Source organism: Cervus elaphus, chromosome 11 (assembly GCF_910594005.1).
Source record: "Cervus elaphus chromosome 11, mCerEla1.1, whole genome shotgun sequence".
NCBI lineage: Eukaryota > Metazoa > Chordata > Mammalia > Artiodactyla > Cervidae > Cervus > Cervus elaphus.
In genome coordinates this window covers 17,415,848-17,434,958 of record NC_057825.1, presented here as the reverse complement: position 1 = coordinate 17,434,958, position 19,111 = coordinate 17,415,848, and the positions used below count along the sequence as shown (strand labels likewise).

Here is a 19,111-nt window from a genome sequence, read left to right as displayed (position 1 = left end):
CTAAAAATATGTTGATCACCGTCAGAGATTAATGTGATTTGGGTGATGAATCTAGTTTCTATTTTAATTGCATGAAAGAGTTAAATGTTCCAGCTGAATTGTGAATAAACTTTCCACTTAATAAACACAAGGGCAGTATGCACAAGATAATCTGTATGTCTGGATCTGAATCTATTTTATTATTTTATCTTATCCTCTGAGGAGTTATCTTATTCTCAGGCTAGGAAATGTTCACAAAGCATGGTCTCTGTGGATTAACTGAACATCTCTCCAAAGACAGGAAAGTAGAGAGAATCCTTTCTGCTGCAAAATGAATTCAACTCTCCAAATTGACAGTGCAGTTTCTTTCTGAGGCACTTAATTATTTACCAGATGATTGTGGTTTATAAGAAGATTCAAACTCAGGAACTGAAAAGACTCACACCACCTCTGAGACCTTATTAAGCTTAACATTAGTTTAAATAACAGCAAATATAACAGCTAATGTCTCTTTTGGGCTATACTGCTTGAAAAATGTATAAATTTGATCAAATAAATTAGTTCCACTGAGCTTTATCTTTACAGTCTGCCGAGGGTAAAAAATAATACATAATGAATATACTTTGTGAACTGTAAATTGCTATTAATATTTGAGAGCTTATTTTCATTCATAGTGCTATTGCAATTTGTTTCTTTCTACTGAAGACTTTTTAAATGAATAATGAAAAAACTTGAATTAAGCAAGTTTTATTATTCTATATACATCGATTAAGATATTTTGAAAAACTGATAGGTAATAATATTATGTGTTTAATTTATTCCAAAGGGGGGAGGTCATTATATCTTTGTAAGAAATATGCTACATGGTAAATGCTTTACAATTTAAGGAATAACTCCCCCCAATTTAACTTTAAATTCATGTATAATTGTTAATGAAATCTACATATGAATAAGTGGGCCTGATTGGTAAAAAGACACAGAAAATGGCAATAACTGGAGAGCCGCTGCCTATCAAGGGCCACTGGACTCAGAGGGCAGCAGTTATAGGGGGCATGATCCAAATGTACAGTGGTTATCGTGGGAGCACTATCATATTTTGTGGAATGAAGAAAGAAGCCCAGGAGTTGTCACAGAATGTGGTCATAAGGCAGGATGCCCAGTCATTACATGGAGAAATTCCATAGAAGCAAAGGGAAATCACCCTGAAAGGTTTTAGAAATGGTAATTCTGGAGTTTTCTTTGCAACTAATTTTGCTGCACATAGGTTAGACATCCCTGAGGCTGATTATTCTAAGTTCTCCACCAAAGGACGTGGAGTCCTACATTCATCATTCTGGATGAACAGGTGGAGCTGGAAGGACCAGGGTTTGCATTTGCTTTTATCAGAACAAGGAAGAATACTAGTTAGCCCAAGGGGAGCAAAAGCTGGGAATTAAATTTAAGCAAATAGGTGTTCCTTCTGCAGCAGAGATAATAAAAGATTCTAGGGAAGATGTCATCAGGTTCTTGGACTCGGTACCTCCCACTGTGATTGGTCACTTCAAGCAGTCAGTCAAGAAGCTGATTGAGGAGAAGGGAGCCCTGGAAGCCCTGGCAGCCGCCCTAGCCCACATTTCCAGTGCCATGTTGGTAGACCAGCACTCCTTGAGCAACTGGGATGCAGGCTTTGTGACCATGATCTTGCAGTGCTCAATGGCAATGTCAGGCGTTAGTTATGCTTGGAAAGAACTTAAAGAGCAACTGGGTGAGGATATTGATTCCAAAGTGAAGGGAATGGTCTTTCTAAAAGGAAAGCAGGGTGTTTGCTTTGATATTCCTACTGGATCAGTAAGTATAGGAAAAGTGGCATGATTCAAGGTGCTGGCAGCTTCCTGTGGCTACAGAACAACCAAAGCTAGAAGGACCACAGGGGCGACACTGCAACTTCTGAGGACAGCGGGAAGACAACTGAAGCTTCAGGGGACAGCTTGAGGGCAACCGAGGTGACAGGGGACAGCGGGGAAGAAGTAGGAGCTTCAGAGGACAGTGATCAGGAGGCAGCAACGAAAGTAACAGATTCCCAAACAAAGGCCAGAAGCAGAGTTTTAATAAAGCATTCGGACAGTACTTTGAAGTAGAGGATTTGTTAGGGAAAAACAGAACTATGTTCAGCAACATGGAACTGAACATGGTTTTTCATACAACTTAAAAGCACATTGTATTTCCTTCCTGACCACTTACTTGCCCATCCCCCACCTCTTTGAGAGAGATAAGCTTCATCTAAATTGTTTCCTCTGATTGATGATACTCATTGATAACTTTATTGCTACTTCTGTCTCAGATATTCCTTTGGAAAAGGTGTATGGACTCATTACATATTCTAATGTATTGTCTATAGATTATAAGATAAAGTCAAGCATGTATCCGCTGATACTTTTTAAGCTGGCCTGTTTTTATGCTCAGAAATGTCTCAGAATAGTAGACTTCCCTGCTGTCTCAGATGGTAAAGAATCTGCCTGCAATGCAGGAGACTCATATTCAATCCCTGGGTCAGGAAGATCCCCTGAATAAGGAAATGGCAACCCACTCCAGTACTCTTGGCTAGAGAATTCCATGAACAGAGGAGCCTGGCAGGCTACAGTCCATGGGATCTCAAAAAGTCAGACACTACTGAGCGACTATCAGTCACTCACATAAAAGTTAATCTCCAAGTACCCATATTTCCATTGTTTACTCATTTAAATGAATTTCAAATTTAAAAAAAATTCTAAATTACATTATATCAATAATTTTCATGCATTATGTATTATCAGTATCTCTGACTAGTGTGGTAGATAGATTTCTAGAAGTTTCTGAGCTTATTGGACCAAAGTTATGGACTTGACACAAATTGACAAATTATTTTAAGAGAAGTTTGGGCCAGTTTGTGTTCTAACAGATAAATTGCTAGAATTCTCTTTACAGTACATGGTCCTACCATTAACATATTTCTAATTTGTCATGCAAAACAGTATTTTATTGTTTCAATTCACATAGCTTTTGTTATATTAGAGCCACACTGTTCAAAACAGTAGCCATTGGCCATATAATTTAAATTAATTAAAGTTAAATAAAATTAAAAATTCAGTTTCTTAACCACATCATATTAGACAGTACAGAACATCGCAAATGTTTCTGCTGCTAAAGAGGCTAGACTTTATGTTCTACGTTAATTAATTATAGCTATCCATTTTCAATTGCAAATGACAGACACAGACACATAACTAAGAATTGTTTAAAAATAAAAATAAATGTCAAGAATGTGTTAGTATATTATTGCAAACAATCCACCCCCTGCCCACCTTACACACATCAGTCACCTCTTAAATCTTGTCTTTTTCTTAGTTTTGCCCTGTTCTCCACTTGGGGCAAAGAGCATGGTTTGTGGTTTATCATGTCTGCATAGCTAGTTCTCCCATTAAACTTTGGACTTGACTTATTTTAATCATCTAATTATAGGACAATTTTAAAGTTTTATTAAAAAAAAGTTTACATTATTCCATTTTGCCATCTGCAAAATAATTACACTCAGTGTATTCACATTTCTTATACAGATCACTGGAATATTTTTGTTTGTTCATTTTTTTTTTTACATTTTATAGATTAACACTGTCAAATTTATAGCTAGGTACTTTGTATTGCCATTCCTTGTCTCAATGTAGTTATTTAAAAAAATTATTTTATAAAAACTTATGGCTAATTTCTAAAAATATATTTTAACTTTTGTATCTGCTTTTTACCTAGTTATTTTCTGTAACTAATTTATTGAGTGCAGTAGATTTTTCAGTTTCTTCTTTTGTGATATCTAACATATAATCTAAGTATTATCTTTGAATTATATTTCATTATAATTTGATATATATATATATATAAATAAATATATCTGTTTATCTGAGTATAATCTTCGAATTATCTGTGGACTGTTTTTCTGTTTTGTTTCGACTAGTTCTGATTATATTCCTCCTTGTCTTTTTCATTCACTGGAACATTCTGACCTCTTTTAAAATTTTTTATTTAAAACTTAATAATATTTCATTTAGTTTTTTACTTTATAAAATCACCTTGAAAAGATCTAATACAGATTTTAAGTGCATTTTAGAAATCTCTACTTGATCACATATGAGACAACTTAAAAATAAAGTGTTTGGAGATATACAGTATTTTTTTAAATGTTTTGGCTTACCAAAATGAGTTTCTTTAGGAGAGGAGAAAAAATAAAGAAAATCTGCAATTCACAGGAAACAAAGATAGTTTCATTTATTTGGTCAAAAGGCAAGGCAATGAATAAGCATGTAAAGTCTTCAGTGTCATTTAAAAAAAAATTCTTATTGCCAAATTTTCACTTTTTCCTCCTTGTTGGATGGCTGAACAGGAAGAGGGTAGTGTTGGTAAGCCAGCATTAACTCAACTGCATCCTGCTTGGCCTCAGGAGCAAGGTGAGCTCAGCTGGGGGCCAGTGCTCTGTCTCTCAGCCACCTCCCAACTGAGGGTCCCTTGGACTCCTGAGTTGCAGTCTTGAGGGGACTGCTGCCCGCGGGTGGCTTCTCCCACATCACCCTTTCCTCCTCTTCCCGGTCCTCTCTTGGCTGCTTTAGTGAGAAGCCATGCAGATACATGACTGACTTTGTACCACACCCAGGTCGTCAGCATCCTCAATTTCTACTTCTTCCTCTTGTATGCAGGGATTGAAGAACTAGCTTGACTTCAAATCTTCCAACTGGTCAGCCCTGACCATGGCAGAGAGTTAGAAGCAGTCTGAAATTCCTTTGGGGGATGAATTTTATGGGAAAGTCAACACTAACTGCATGAACTCTTCCTGCCACTATTTTCAGTTCAGTTCAGTTCGGTTTAGTCACTCAGTCGTGTCCAACTGTTTGAGACCCCACGAACCACAGCGTGCCAGGCCTCCCTGTCCATCACCAACTCCCGGAGTTCACCCAAACCCATGTCCATTGTGTCAGTGATGCCATCCAACCATCTCATCCTCTGTCGTCCCCTTCTCCTCCTGCCCTCAATCTTTCCCAGCATAAGGGTCTTTTCAAATGAGTCAGCTCTCCACATCAGGTAGCCAAAGTATTGGAGTTTCAGCTTCAACATCAGTCCTCCAATGAACACCCAGGACTGATCTTCTTTAGGATGGACTGGTTGGATCTCCTTGAGAAGACTCTCAATAGTCTTCTCCAACACCACAGTTCAATAGTATTAGTTTTTTTTATTTTTTATTTTTTTATTAAAAAACAAAATTCTTCTTTGGAGGGGGCAATATCCCAAGATACAAGGGTGCTCTATTTGTACCTCTTTTTAATTTTCCTTTTACTACTTTGTAAACTGGAAGTCTCTGAATTGGAATAGAGGTGAAGGGGGATTTTAAAAAAAAATCAAATATTTATTGTGTTCCAGTCTTTGCACACATTGAGCAAGCATGTCACCTCTGGTTAGGTTACTCAAATGGTACCTCTGCTGAGTAAGAGGAGGTGGGTCTGAGTTTATTATTATTCATTTATTTTTATTTTCTTGGTTGTATCTTGGTTCATTTCGCAGTCAGTCAAAGTCCTGGGATCCTTGAGAAGGGTCAGGTAATATAAGAGTGTCCAGAATTTTTTTATTGTCATGTTTGAAGCCATTGGATTTGTTTTAACACACAGCATGAAAAATTACGTAAATCCAAGAACATATTTCTCAGTACCCACACACAGTTGAAAGTCCAGTAGGAGAATACTGCCTCTTCATGGGTGTATTATCCATTTCTATCTTCAGTGTACTTTGCAGATAGATTCTACTTTAATATATCCTGTCGAGTATATTTTGGGGCTTCCCTGGTGGCTCAGATGTAATGAATCTGCCTGCAAGGCAGGAGACCCAGTTCCAATTCCTGGGTCGGGAAGATCCCCTGAAAAAGGGAATGGCTACACACTCCAGTATTCTTGCCTGGAGAATCCCATGGGCAGAGGAGCCTGGTGGGCTACAATTCATGGGGTTGCAAAGAGTCAGACAAAACTGAGGGGCTAACATTTTCACTTTTTCCTTTTTCAATATATTTTAGTGAAATGAGAGAAACATCATCTGCCATGATAAATAGAAGTCTTCTTTACTCTGCTGAGTGTCACAGAGAATTGGTAGAAACTGTTATTGAATTGAGGCACCTGTTTTGTTGGTATGTGATTCATTTCAGTTTTTCAGATAAACTCTAAAGCAGGATGAGAGACCAAAGAGTAACGGAACAGGAATCATCATATTTTTGTAGCACCTAAAGATAATGTGTTTCAAAAACTTACAATTACTCTAGCAGCTTAATTTGATTGGCACAGATGGTAAAACAGGAACAACATGGAGCCTTAGAATGTGCTCCTAGATTTCCTTTATTCAACAAATATTTGTTGTGTTCCAGGTCATGTCCTCATCACTGAAGATAAAATAGTGAAAAGGACACATGGTTTCTTCCCTTTCAGGGTATATGTCTTAGAGGAGACTAAAAGAACAAAACTATGCAGAAACAAATTTAGTAAATAAAGGTCAATTGAATAAAAGCCTTATCAGGTTGCATCAAGTACAATGAATTTTTTAAAATCAGTTCAGTTCAGTTCAGTCGCTCAGTCGTGTCCGACTCTTTGCGACCCCATGAATTGCAGCATGCCAGGCCTGCCTGTCCATCACCAACTTCCGGAGTTTACTCAAACTCATGTCCATCGACTCGGGGATGCCATCCAGCCATCTCATCCTCTGTCATCCCCTTCTCCTCCTGCCCTCAATCCCTCCCAGCATCAGGGTCTTTTCCAATGAGTCAACTCTTCACATGAGGTGGCCAAAGTACTGGAGTTTCAACTTCAGCATCAGTCCTTCCAATGAACACCCAGGACTGATCTCCTTGAGGATGGACTGGTTGGATCTCTTTGCAGTCCAAGGGACTCTCAAGAGTCTTCTCCAACACCACAGTTCAAAAGCATCAATTTTTCAGTGGTCAGCTTTCTTCACAGTCCAACTCTCACATCCATACATGACCACTGGAAAAACCATAGCCTTGATTAGACGGACCTTTGTTGACAAAGTAATGTCTCTGCTTTTTAATATGCTATCTAGGTTGGTCATAACTTTCCTTCCAAGGAGTAAGTGTCTTTTAATTTCATGGCTGCAATCACCATCTGCAATGATTTTGGAGCCCCCCAAAAATAAAGTCTAACACTGTTTCTACTGTTTCCACTCTTTCCCCATCTATTTGCCATGAAGTGATGGGACCAGATGAGCTAAAGAAAATAATGAACAGGAACTTATTTTAGATGAGATGGGTAGGGAAATCTTCCTTGAGGAAGCCACATTTAAACTGAAAGTCGAACTATGAATGGTAGAAGTAGCTAAATGACCGGTAGACAGAATCCTTCAAGTCACACATAACAGCCCAGAGGAAGGAAATTTAAAAAAGCAACTCAATATGTCTGAGGTTCAGAAAGATAGCTAGTGTGGCTGGAGAGTTGTGATCAGATAGGAGTGAGGCAGTAGGTGGGGTTAGTGAGATAGGCAGGCGCCAGGCCCTGCCCACACTGTGGGCCACAGTAAGATGAGCAATGGTTAACAAGAGTAAGGGAAGCTTGGAGGGATTTAAGCAGGACAGTAAGATGACGGTTGCTATAAATAAAAACATTACTTTTACCTCTGCCTGGAGAATGAATCAGACAAGAGTGAGTTAGGAACTCTGGGGAGAGGCTGTTGCAATAATCTGAGTGAAACCTAATGGGAACCTGGATTAACACCTATGAAATGATATGGGGAACAGAGAACAGATTCAGACTGTATTTTGGATGCATAATTGATGAACATATATTTATATCAATTAAGAAAATGTAAGAGTTGGTGTAGTCATTTTAGAAATAGGTATAAGGAAATAAGAAAAAAAAATGATTCTGTGAATGGAGAAGTTTCATTCATTGTAGAATGAAAGTAGTTGGCAAAGGAGACATAAAAGAATGACTTGGAAAGCATGGAGCTCACTGAGAACGGACAAGTGCAGATTTCAAGGACTAATTGGGGCAAGGAGCCCCCAAATTGTTGAGTTGGCTGAAAGGTTCATTTGGGTTTTTGGTTAATATGGAAAACCCAAATAAACTTTTTTTGCCAGAAACCCGGCATGTTAAAAATGGGTGAGATCAAGTAATCACTCTACTGCAAAGCATTCCTCCAAGTCCATAAGGAAATAATCTCCTTCCTATATGATGTTTTAGTGCCAGCTAATTGTTATTTTATAATTATATTTTTATTCTCATTTATTTTCTTCTTATTCCCCATATAAATTTTTTATTCACAGTTTGAAAAAAAAAATAATGGATGAGAGTAGAGGAAATGAAGAGTGCTTTGTAGAGAACCCTCAAGAAACCTATAAAGGAAGTAGAAAAACAGTCTGTTAGCCAAGAGGTGCTATGAGGTCAAAGATGGGAAATTCTAGGACAATGTCTAATTGATTAGAATGATGCATTGGAAAAAGAGATGAATGAGGTGGGAGAAAGAAGAAGACCTCTTAAAAATGAGGTTCTTGGCAAATTGAGTGAGGATGGAATTCAAGGGTGGGTAGGATTGACATATGATAAGAGAATAAACATGGTATCCTTTTTAGTTGTTATGCATAAAGAAAAAATGGTGCACAAATAGGTCAGTGGTAGGAATATAAGGGTTTATAAGCCTTTTTTCCCCCTAATTTCAATGATTATGTGGGTACATGTGAGAAGATGGTAGAGATTTCAGTAACAAAAATATATGGAGATACACTACTGGAAGAAATTTTATTGCCAGGATTTAGTATCAAGTGTTTTGAGATTATGAATTTAAAGTGAATCTACTTCTGTTGTTTGAAACCTGCTGGTATGGATTAAAAACCATACTAAACAATTGTGATGGGCAACGCAAACCCAGTCATTAGTGATCCTTACCATATGTTGACACAAGGCTCAGTTGGGTCACCCCACCCACGGCCAAGCCTCTTGAGTTAGTTATTACATTGCTGGCACGCCTTTCATGCCCTGGGACAGCTGGGTTTGGCTTCTTGGCATGCTGTTTTTGAGAGGATGCCAGTCCTTACTCCAAAAGTTCCCAAATAAATTTTCATCTGAAAAACTGTAATCAGTATCCATTGTCATACTTCTCCAAGAAACTTCCAAACATCCTGAGATCTGAATATTTTCTCCCCCTTCCCATAACAACTTTGTGTGCTTCTATTAAAGGACATATGTTATTTCATCATTATCTGGCCCTTGCCAACAGTACCCCCCCACCACCGCTCCATAATTTCATTCCACACTGACTTTTTCTCTGAGTCCCAAGTTCATCTTTCCTGTCCTCATTATGTAACACATGTTGAGTCCGTTACATAAAATGCTAACACCAAATTGTTTTTCTGTTTAAATATCATCTCCACCAAAAGGTCTTCCCTAATTCTTTCTACTAGTATTTTTCCCTCTGTGTTAAAAAAGAATCTACCCCTTCTCCCTCGAGAGCTCCACCCTCATCACCCCATAAAAATATATCATGGCTTAGTCATGTGACTTGCTTTGACCAATGAAGCATAAATGGAATGGAGATGTGTCCCTTCCAAGTGGAAGCTTTTAGAGCTGGCACTTTATTCAGCATACTCTCTTTCTTTCCTCCCTGAGATCTTGAAAGCATGTGTCAAGGGTGCCATACCTGTCAGTCTGGGACACTGATAACCATGATGAACAGAACATGTGGCTCTGGTTTCAGAGTTGAGCAGTGAGGAGTTAGGAAACTCTTAACAAGGTTTGTAAGGATAGGTATCCTTGTTCTGTCACTGTGAAACACTAAGGGAAATTGCATGCATGGTAACTTGGAAAGCAAATATGTTCTTACTAATATCATACCTGGGCTTCCCAGGTGACTCAGTGGTAAAGAATCTGCCTACCAAGCAGGTGATGAGGGTTCAATCCTTGAGTTGGGAAGATCTCCAGAGTAGAAAATGGCAACCCACTCCAGTATTCTTGCCTGAGAAATCCCATAGACAGAGGAGCCTGGTGGGCTATAATTCATGGGGCAACAGAGAGTCAGACACAACTTAGCAACTAGACAGCAACAACAGCAATAAGATCATACATAGCTTTAGCTAAGTAAATGAGAATTCAGATTTGATGGCATGAGTTTTGTTGGTGATGGCTGTATTGGATGAATCCCCATGAGAAAGAGATGAGATCAGGAAGGAATTGTCAAGTTTAAAAGCAGCAATAAAATCAAGAGGCAAGTTCATAAATCAACAACTTGAGGGGTTGACAGAGGGGACAGTCTCTTAGTCTCCCAACTTTGAGCCTCATAAGTAGACTAGAATTCAGCCTTGTGACAGGGACTAGATTCAAGGGCTCATTGTGCTCTTTGCTAAACTGTGTAAAATTTTATCAAATTACTTCCACTTGGGTAAAATGGTTCCGATAAAGAGAATGAACGTATATCTTCCATGGAAATCTGCTAGATTCAAAGTGCAAGCTGTTGGGTCTACAGGGGAAGAAAACTCATGTCTAAAAAGTGATTTGGGGTATGCATATTGAAATGAAGTAGATAAGAAATTGACATTATTTTTCAGAGTTGTATTGTCAAAAGAACCACTAATCTGAACCAAAACAGGGTGGTCCTTAAGTGGAAGCTTAAGCCTCCAACAGTTTGAGGGGAAGAAGGATACTAAGATATCTGTTGAATCTTAAGAAAGATTTTATCTGTTGATCTCTTCAAATGTGGCCAAGTAGGATAACTGAAAAGAAGGTGGCACCGAGGAACCATCTGATAAATGGTCCAAGGAGTAGAACAAGGTCTTCACAAAGCAAAGCCTGCCAGTGGGGTTTCAGAATGCTTATTGGATCTGCGTAGCCCCTCTTCTTTCACTGTTGTATTGGTTGTAGGGAGGGAAGGTTTGTTTTGGTTTGGTTTTTTTTTTTTTTTTTTTTTGGTGTATAACTTTCTAGAGCAAGAGGAACTATTTCATTTGGGGAAGATATCAGTGCATTTGCAAGCAAAAAGGGAAGTGGAATTGGTATTTGTGGCCAAATGTCAGATTGTGGGGGACCGTAGTGTCATTTTTAGTAATCTGCTGACCCTCTGGAGTGGAGGACGCTCCCCTCCCCATGGACTAAAGGCCTGGGGAAGGGAGGGTAAGCATTCTGTTGGTCAGTGGTAGTGGTCAGTAGTGACTTTAGAAATCAGTGAGTGTTTAGCCATGCTCTTTCATCCCAGCTCTTACGATTCTGGGTTGAGGAAGAGCCTCCATCAACTTGGATGCCTGAGTGGCTCCTAGGAGTGGTCCCCTAGTGACCAGCAGTAGATTTGTGGGGCAAACTAGAAATCAACATTGCTATCTTAAGCCACTCCATTTAGTTTCTTTGTGTGTTTCCCCTGCAGAATCTTGTCTATTCTGATTCCTCCTGTTACAGCTCTTAAAGCATCCTGTTTCTTTTCTATCACAGTCATGCATATCATTAGTTTTGTAATGTGTTACACATTGGTGTGAGAAATAGTATGACTTCAGCAAGATAGGTTTAATGAAGGATGCTTTTTGTTTAGAAACTTTGATCAGATGCCTAGAAATAGCAGGTAGGGCCCTCGGCACATGAGTTGAAGGGACAAGAAAAAGATAAATCGGGCTTTTATAAACCATGAACTGGAATTTGGCACTAGTTAGAAGAGCAAAGAAAGAAGAGAGAGGGGCAAAGATCCTGAGTGATTTCTAAGAACAAACTGGAGATAGCAGAAAAGGAAGAATATCCTGACTACAGAGGAATCTAACACTCAGCCCTAGTTTTCAGTTATTGTTGAAGAGTCTGTGCCAGCTGCATGGGGCAGCCCCAGGGGAGTCCTGTGAGAAGTGTTGTTTTTCTGCGAACAGTCAAACCTGTGTGATATGTATGTATCTTATGTTCAGGACATGTAAAAGAATAAGCACCCAAATGAGAAATGGAAGTCAGAAGTGATTAGAACTATACATTTCCAGGGATTTACAGAGATCTTGGGAGGAATAAAGGGATTTCCATAGTGTATGAGATGGGAAATTGGGCAGAATCTCTGGATCTTAAGAGCACTGGTGACCCCCGGTGACATCTGGTTCACATTTATTATATATGTATCACTCAGTTGGTAAAGAATCTGCCTAAAAATACAGGAGACCCTGGTTCAATTCCTGGTCAGGAAGATCCACTGGAGAAGGGATAGGCTACCCACTCCAGTATTGGGTTTCCCTTGTGGCTTAACTGGTAAAGAATCCACCTGCAATGTGGGAGACCTAGGTCTGATCCCTGGGTTGGGAAGATCCCCTGGAGAAGGGAAAGGCTACCCACTCCAGTATTCTGAACTGGAGAATTCCATGGACTATACACAGTCCATGGGGTCACAAAGAGTCTATATATATATCTCCTCTACTACTCTGCAAGCTCTCTGGGGTCAGACTTGTCCAATGTCTTTTACTTCCTACTACAACTCCAGGCATAGAAATCAGTGGGGGCATGGATGGATGAATAAACAAATGACTAAATGAATTGAACTGAGTCATTTATGTGGATATCAGTTGTCCCCATTCTATGGGAGTTTCACAGCACCAAAAACCATACTGCATGTCTCTTGACCTCTCTGCTAAGAAAGGGAAAGTATTTGGGGGAGTTTAGGTATTAAACAGAATTGTTCCTTCTTGGTTATGTATTTGCTTTAGTGGTCACTGTTGTTGTAATTATCTCCATTAGTCTGATTGACTTCCCTGAGCTGTTAGAACCAAATGTCTGCCTGAAATGTGGAGTGCTATCTCTGAGATTGCAAGAAAAAAACAGTCAGGTGGAAAATTATGACTTCTGGGGCCAGATGGATATAGGTCCAAATCCTAGCTCACAAATGCAATGTCGGGCAAGTTCCTTACTCTCTGAGCCTCTGCTTTTCTTTAAAAGAGGGAGAGAAATGCTCATGCTGCAGATTTTTAAGACAGCTAAATTAAATGAGATGTTTACCACCTTGTGAAAAGTATTTGATGCACAGAAGATGCTGAGACCATTTTGGCTTCGTGGTGGGGACCTAGTGCTGCAGCTGTGAAAGAAAGTGAAAGTGAAAGTCGCTCAGTCGTGTCCGACTCTTTGTGACCCCATGGACTGTAGCCCACCAGGTTCCTCTGAGCATGGGATTCTCTAGGCAAGAATACTGGAGTGGGTAGCCATTCCCTTCTCCAGGGGATCTCCCCAACCCGGGAATCGAACCCAGGTCTCCTGCATTGCAGGCAGATTCTTTGCAAACTGGACTACCAGGGAAGCCCAGTGCTGCAGCTTGAAGTGAAGAAATCTCATCCCTAAGTCCACAGTGCTTATCAACATAGAGTCATATTCACCTTCTTGTCTGAAGATGCACTGTTTTCACTGCCACCAGGAGATCATTTTCCATCTTCTCTTATTGCCAGGTGCCATTAGCACCTGGACAAAAGACGGAGGTGACCCAGCTCTGGTGTTTTTGTATAAGCAAACCATGTCTTTTCCAAACAGACAGACAGATGAAGAAATGTACACAATGAATTGTGTACATAGAGTAATTTTGAAATTTGAGCTCTTTGTAGGTCAAAACAAACAAACAAAAAGTCCTCTCTCATTTTAAACTTTTTAAAAATTGGTCTGAGTTCCAGAATTGGGGAGCTGATACACAGAGAGAAAATAAATGGGGTGACATTATCATTCTTAATGTTTTTCAGAGTTCACAACTGATTGAAAAATGTGTATTCATGACATTTAGGCTAAAAGTTAACTAGACAAAACAGAAAGTTAGCTAGGTAAACGTTGATACCATTCTAGACTTAATAGCAAGCTCGTGGACGTCACAGCCGTCTTGGACTAGGAGACTGGTGAGACACGCAGACACAGGCTGAGTCACTGCGGCTGTTCCAAACAGTCATTGATCCCTTAGAACTTAACACCCTGAGAATGTTTGCCGTGTGATGCGGTGGAAACGTCGGGCACCTGGAATTCCAGGTTGGTGATCTGTTCCCGGAGGAGGTCTGGTTGTGGGTCTGATTTCACCAACCACAGGCTGCATAGGTTCTGTCTTTGGGATCTGGGAACCAAGTCGAAGTTAAGGTGATACCACCCAGGTTGTGGGAGTTCCACCAGAAACTAGGGAAGCGCCTGCAGCCTGGGAGGCTTGGCTGCATCATAGACTCGGGTGGGAGGCTGTCAGTCAGGATCCCTGTGCTGTGAGCAGGAAGTGGTGGTTCTCACGAAGGAACCAGGTGATTCTCCTCATGACTGTCCACAAAAATCGGTGATGAGTTTGGCACCAACTCAAGAAGTCCCTGGGAAACCTATCTCCTCTTCCCTTACCCATTCTCTCAAGATTTGGAAAGGAAGGCACATGAGACAAGGGGTTTTATTGATTTTTTCTATATCCTGTGACCTCACTCTGAGACACTGAGATAGTAAGTTGGCTTTTTTTTTAAATGAGATTAAATTGAAGAAAACACCTCTGGTGCTCATATGATATGTTTGCTGTTTGTTTTATCAGCAGTGTGATCACAATCCTCTCTATTATAACCTTTAACTGGCTCTCCTTTATCTACAAATGGTACCCATGTCCTTTTAGATGGTACTCAAGATCCTCCATGGTCTATTATCCAGCTCCTTCTCAGGTCCACTCTCTGTGCCTTGTCCCATCTTCCGTACACACATCATGCTGAATCACCCCTTCATGGTCACACTGTTTGTGCACAGACTCACAGGTTATCATTTGAAAAGAGGCAACTTCTCATCCCTGGAAACTTAACTCAATATACTCCTGCCTGTGCTCCTTCCCTGACTTGTACACATAGAACCAATCCCTATGTCTTATGTGTTAAAATTGTCCCAGGTACATAACGTCTTTAACAGCAATTTTGCATTGTATCACAGCTAACACAACAACTTCCTTCCTACCTTGTAGTTTACTTGAGGAGAGACAACCCATCCAACTGATGGTTAATGGGATGACTAATCCCATGGCCGGCACATAGAAGGCACTTACAAAAGTTTGTTGAATTAAGATAGAAAATTCCCCTTAAGTATAATGTGTTTCATCATTAACAAAGTTGGAGCTTTATATGCAAAAAATAAAGAAGGAAGAAAATCGCAAAAGAACCAAGAAACAGATGTCTACAGCTGATTTAACTTGTTTATCATCAGATCCTTTATCCCTGTTGCCAAACACCATGCATGTCTCCTAAAGAAGCATCATTTCAAAAAGCCATCCTTCCTTTCATCACAAACAGAGCCGACAAAATCAGCAGACGAAGGGAAAGCATGAGGCAGACATGCTCCTGGGTAAGCCACAGCCTGACCCTGAGCACGGAGACCAGAAGGAAGTGGGAGGGTTAAAACCCTGCCCTGCAGTGGCTGTGACTCAGCTCCCAAGTACAAGGGCACAGAGGAGGCTCTGGTTGCTTTCAAGCCACGAGGGATATTTAGGATGCAAGTGGCATAACCATCTAACAGAAGCCTGTTTCCTTCCATCTGGGTGCAAAGCTGAAGTCCATTATCAGAGATACAAAATTCAATATAGCTTCATAGAGCACCCGGATGGGAACCACTTCTTTCCAGGTTCTCCCTAAGAAGAAGCTGATTGCTGTTCTTCTCTCCTTCAAATATGTTGAACCAACCCCACGAACATGCTTCTGCACAGTGGTCCCAGCAGCTGAGTCCACAGGGCATCACCATCAGTACTTGCTCTTCCCCGGCAGATTCTGAGTTGGAAGGAAGCTCTCTGAAGCCTCCTGCATGCCCGTCTTCACCCAGTCTCTGCTGAAGGAGCTTGAGCATCACTCCTCACTCCATTCTGGCAAATTTGCCTTTTGCTGTTGCTGTTGTTCCGTGGCTAAGTCGTGTCCAACTCTTTGCGACCTCATGGACTGTAGTCCACCAGGCTCCTCTGCCCTTGTAAGAATACTGGAGTGGGCTGCTATTTCCTTCTCTAGGGATAAAGTGTATATTTTGGAGTAAATTTAACTTGTGATGATCACTTCTTTCTTAATTTCATTTCAGTTCTTTGGATAGATATTAGAAGAGGATACCTGGGTATGTTTATACATCTTGAGTCTGTACCCCTCGCAGGGCCATGGAGTGATGTAATGTGTGCTTCCCTAATTTAGCAGCATCTTCTTTCCCTCCCGGTTTGTGACCAGCGAGGGCTCAGCTCTAGGCACAGCTAGATGCCTCTTCCCTCCAGAGGGAAGCACACTCACACATGAGCCCCCTCTTGTTCACGTTGAAATGGGAGCAACCTGTGGTTCTGCCATGATTTAGACTTCACACAATTCCACTTTGGAGACCCCAAGAGTTTTGTCTCTCTCTCCCAATTTACAGTTTGCTAGATTTAAGCCACTAGGGCACCACCCATTTTTCAAAGTCATACTATAAGTCAGGCCATTCAAACTGGCTAAACGGTGTTCTCTAGTGACGGTTTCCCCAAAGACAAAAGGAATAGCCAATATCTATCCTTTTCTGGCACTTTCTTTGTGCCAAGCCCTGCTGGATCCTCACATATCCCCTCTCCAGTTCTCAGAAGCGTCCTGTGTAGTAGGCACTGTTATGATTGAGAGTTGTTGGACCATGAAAGTTAAGACAGTAAGACCCAAATAGACAGGTTGGATGTCACAATGCCACCATTTTCTCACTATGGGCCTTCAGATGAGTCACACAATTTCTATAAGCCTCAGTCTTCTCATCTGTACAATGGGGACACCATCAGCTACTTCCTACTTAGACTGTGATCAGTACTGCCTCACACTGACTGGCACATGGAAAGAGTTTGAAAAATGCAACCATTATCTTCATTGTGCAAATTAGGCTGCAATCAGAAAGCTGAAAAATCATTGTACCCCTATAACCCCATGTTTCTACTAGACAAACAATAAAGTTAAGTAACTGTTTAGTTTTAAGCATAGAGTCCAGTCTCCCAGGACCTCACTTTCACAGTCAAGTGATAGAGACACTACCCAGGTGACTACTCAACTACTCAGCCAATGAGTAGGTGACTACTCGTTTCTAAAGTCCATCTTCAACATGGACTTTGACCCACTCTTGTTTATAAAGATCCATTTTGGAGATTGAGCATCACTTTCACCACGCTTATCTTCGCATCCTTGTCCTCTAGAAATCATCACCATCATCTATTGTCTTGGGTCAGTCATCACTGGCAGGAATGAGTCTTTCACCAAAACTCATCATTCTCCTAGACACCTGTGGCGGCTACCCCACAGGACAGCTTCAAAGTTCTCTCTCAGCCTCATAGTGCACCAGGACTTTTTCTGGAAGAAATTTTTTGTGTAGCCGTCTGTCTCCACAGAAGGCATTCAGAATTCTCCAGCTAGGCTCTCAGTCTCTGCATATATTTCTCTCATTATAATGATGCAAGCTTAAGAATTAGTAGGTCCAGAGGGGCTGAGTCCCTGTGATGCCCTGTTGCAGGCTGGGTTCTAGGGAAGCGAACTCTGAGATGACAGTGTAGCATGAAGGAAGGTTAGTGAGGAATGTCTTGGGATCCACACGTGCAGAAGGGAGAGGAAGGATGCAGCGGAAGGCAGAAGGAGAACCCAGCTTCAGGAATGCTCAAGACGGTCTCAGCAAATTTGGTGGAAAGCTTGCACATTATGGTGGCCCTTTGGAAGAGCCTCTGAGTTGGCTTGAAGTAGCTAAAGGTTATTATTTGCCCCATCCCCAACTCCTGTGGACCAGTCATGCATTAGACCTCCCCAGAGTAGGCATGACCTTGGGCCAGCTCTCTGTAGCCAAGGTGACCTCTAAAAGGCTGTTCACCAACCTCCCCATCCCCCGGGACAGCTAATACTAGGGCTACTTGGGTGGTGCATGATAAAGTCCATAAACTTCCCTGACACATGCATGCGTGTGTACGTGCACACACAAACAAACAAACACACACACACACATTCTGCATGAGCTTAAATGACCCAACCACTTCCCCTGTGACAGATGTAATACTCAGAAGCACAGGAAGCACAATTAGGGTTCTTCCTCCAGGTCTTTGACTTAAGATTGTCTGGGGATACAAGAAGATAGAGGAGAGGGAAACAGAGAAGGAAATGGGTAAGAAGAATGGAGGGTAAGAAGGAAGCTAACAATTACTGAGCATCAAGTTGTGGCAGGCATGATGGTAAATGGTTTATCTCCTCAATTTAATTTTTACCACTTCCCTTAGAAAACACGCTGAAGTTAATTGTCATTTTATAAAAAATCGGGCTCAAAGACTATACTTTCAGGGATCCTTTCTATAGTTCGTTACTAGAGAAGTTTCTCTGATCGTGTAGAGCACCCGAAACCACGAGGAGGAGATGCAGCGTTCTCTCCTGAGCATGAAGTCGGCTTTTGGTGTTGCTTTTGCAGCTGCCATTAACCATTGATGATCGTTCTTCTTTTCCTTTTTGGAGAAGAAGAGGGAGAGAACATAGTCTGAGTGGGAAAAAAAAAATCTGGTTCAGTAAGTACTTTATCTTAGACCTCTTTTATTTTAAATCTGTGTCAAGAGCTGTGGTCAGTCTGGTCCGAGTCTGAACACATGATGACAGCAACTCAGCCAGGTGACAGGTAACAGGCGCCAGGTAATGGGTGCCTCCCCCTCTGTCTCCAAACTACAGCGTGTGCCCCTGAGCGTGGAGCTCAACTTGCCTTTACTGCCTTTCTCCTCATTTCTCACCCACAAGCACACCGTTCTCTAGCTTCTGACTTATAAAAGGTGCTCATCAATACTTTGCAGTGAATCTTAGATGAGAACCCAAGAGTCAGAGCGTCCAGTGATCATGGTCACGACCACGTGTTCTCCTTTACCCTGTCCAACCTGCCTGCATTCACCTACTCCTTGGTGTAGCAGTGTTAGAAAAGGACTCGGAGAACTGCAAGGAACAGCCCAGGTGACTTAGAAAGTCCAAGATGATGGGTTCTTGCAAGTGTTTAACGAACACTGTTTTATTACACAGGGCACACTTACATGCACATAGTAATAGCTACCATTTACACAGAGTACCTCAATGTACACACACATCACCAAGAGACAGATTTTCCCCTTGTTTCAGAGAGGAGGAAACGGAGCCATGGAGAGGTTAAGGAGTGTGCCCAAGGGCACCATGGTTAGGAAG

At 41.1% G+C, this 19,111-nt stretch overlaps 1 non-coding gene and 1 pseudogene across 1 annotated transcript; both read left to right on the top strand.

Moving 5' to 3' along the window:
• The first annotated feature begins 911 nt into the window (after window positions 1–911).
• On the top strand, window positions 912–2,167 carry LOC122703090 (annotated as a pseudogene).
• A 16,055-nt stretch (window positions 2,168–18,222) lies between these two features.
• Window positions 18,223–18,437, top strand: LOC122704203. The gene has a single exon (XR_006343810.1). It is a non-coding gene; the product is annotated as a small nucleolar RNA U3 (small nucleolar RNA).
• Window positions 18,438–19,111: the final 674 nt, after the last annotated feature.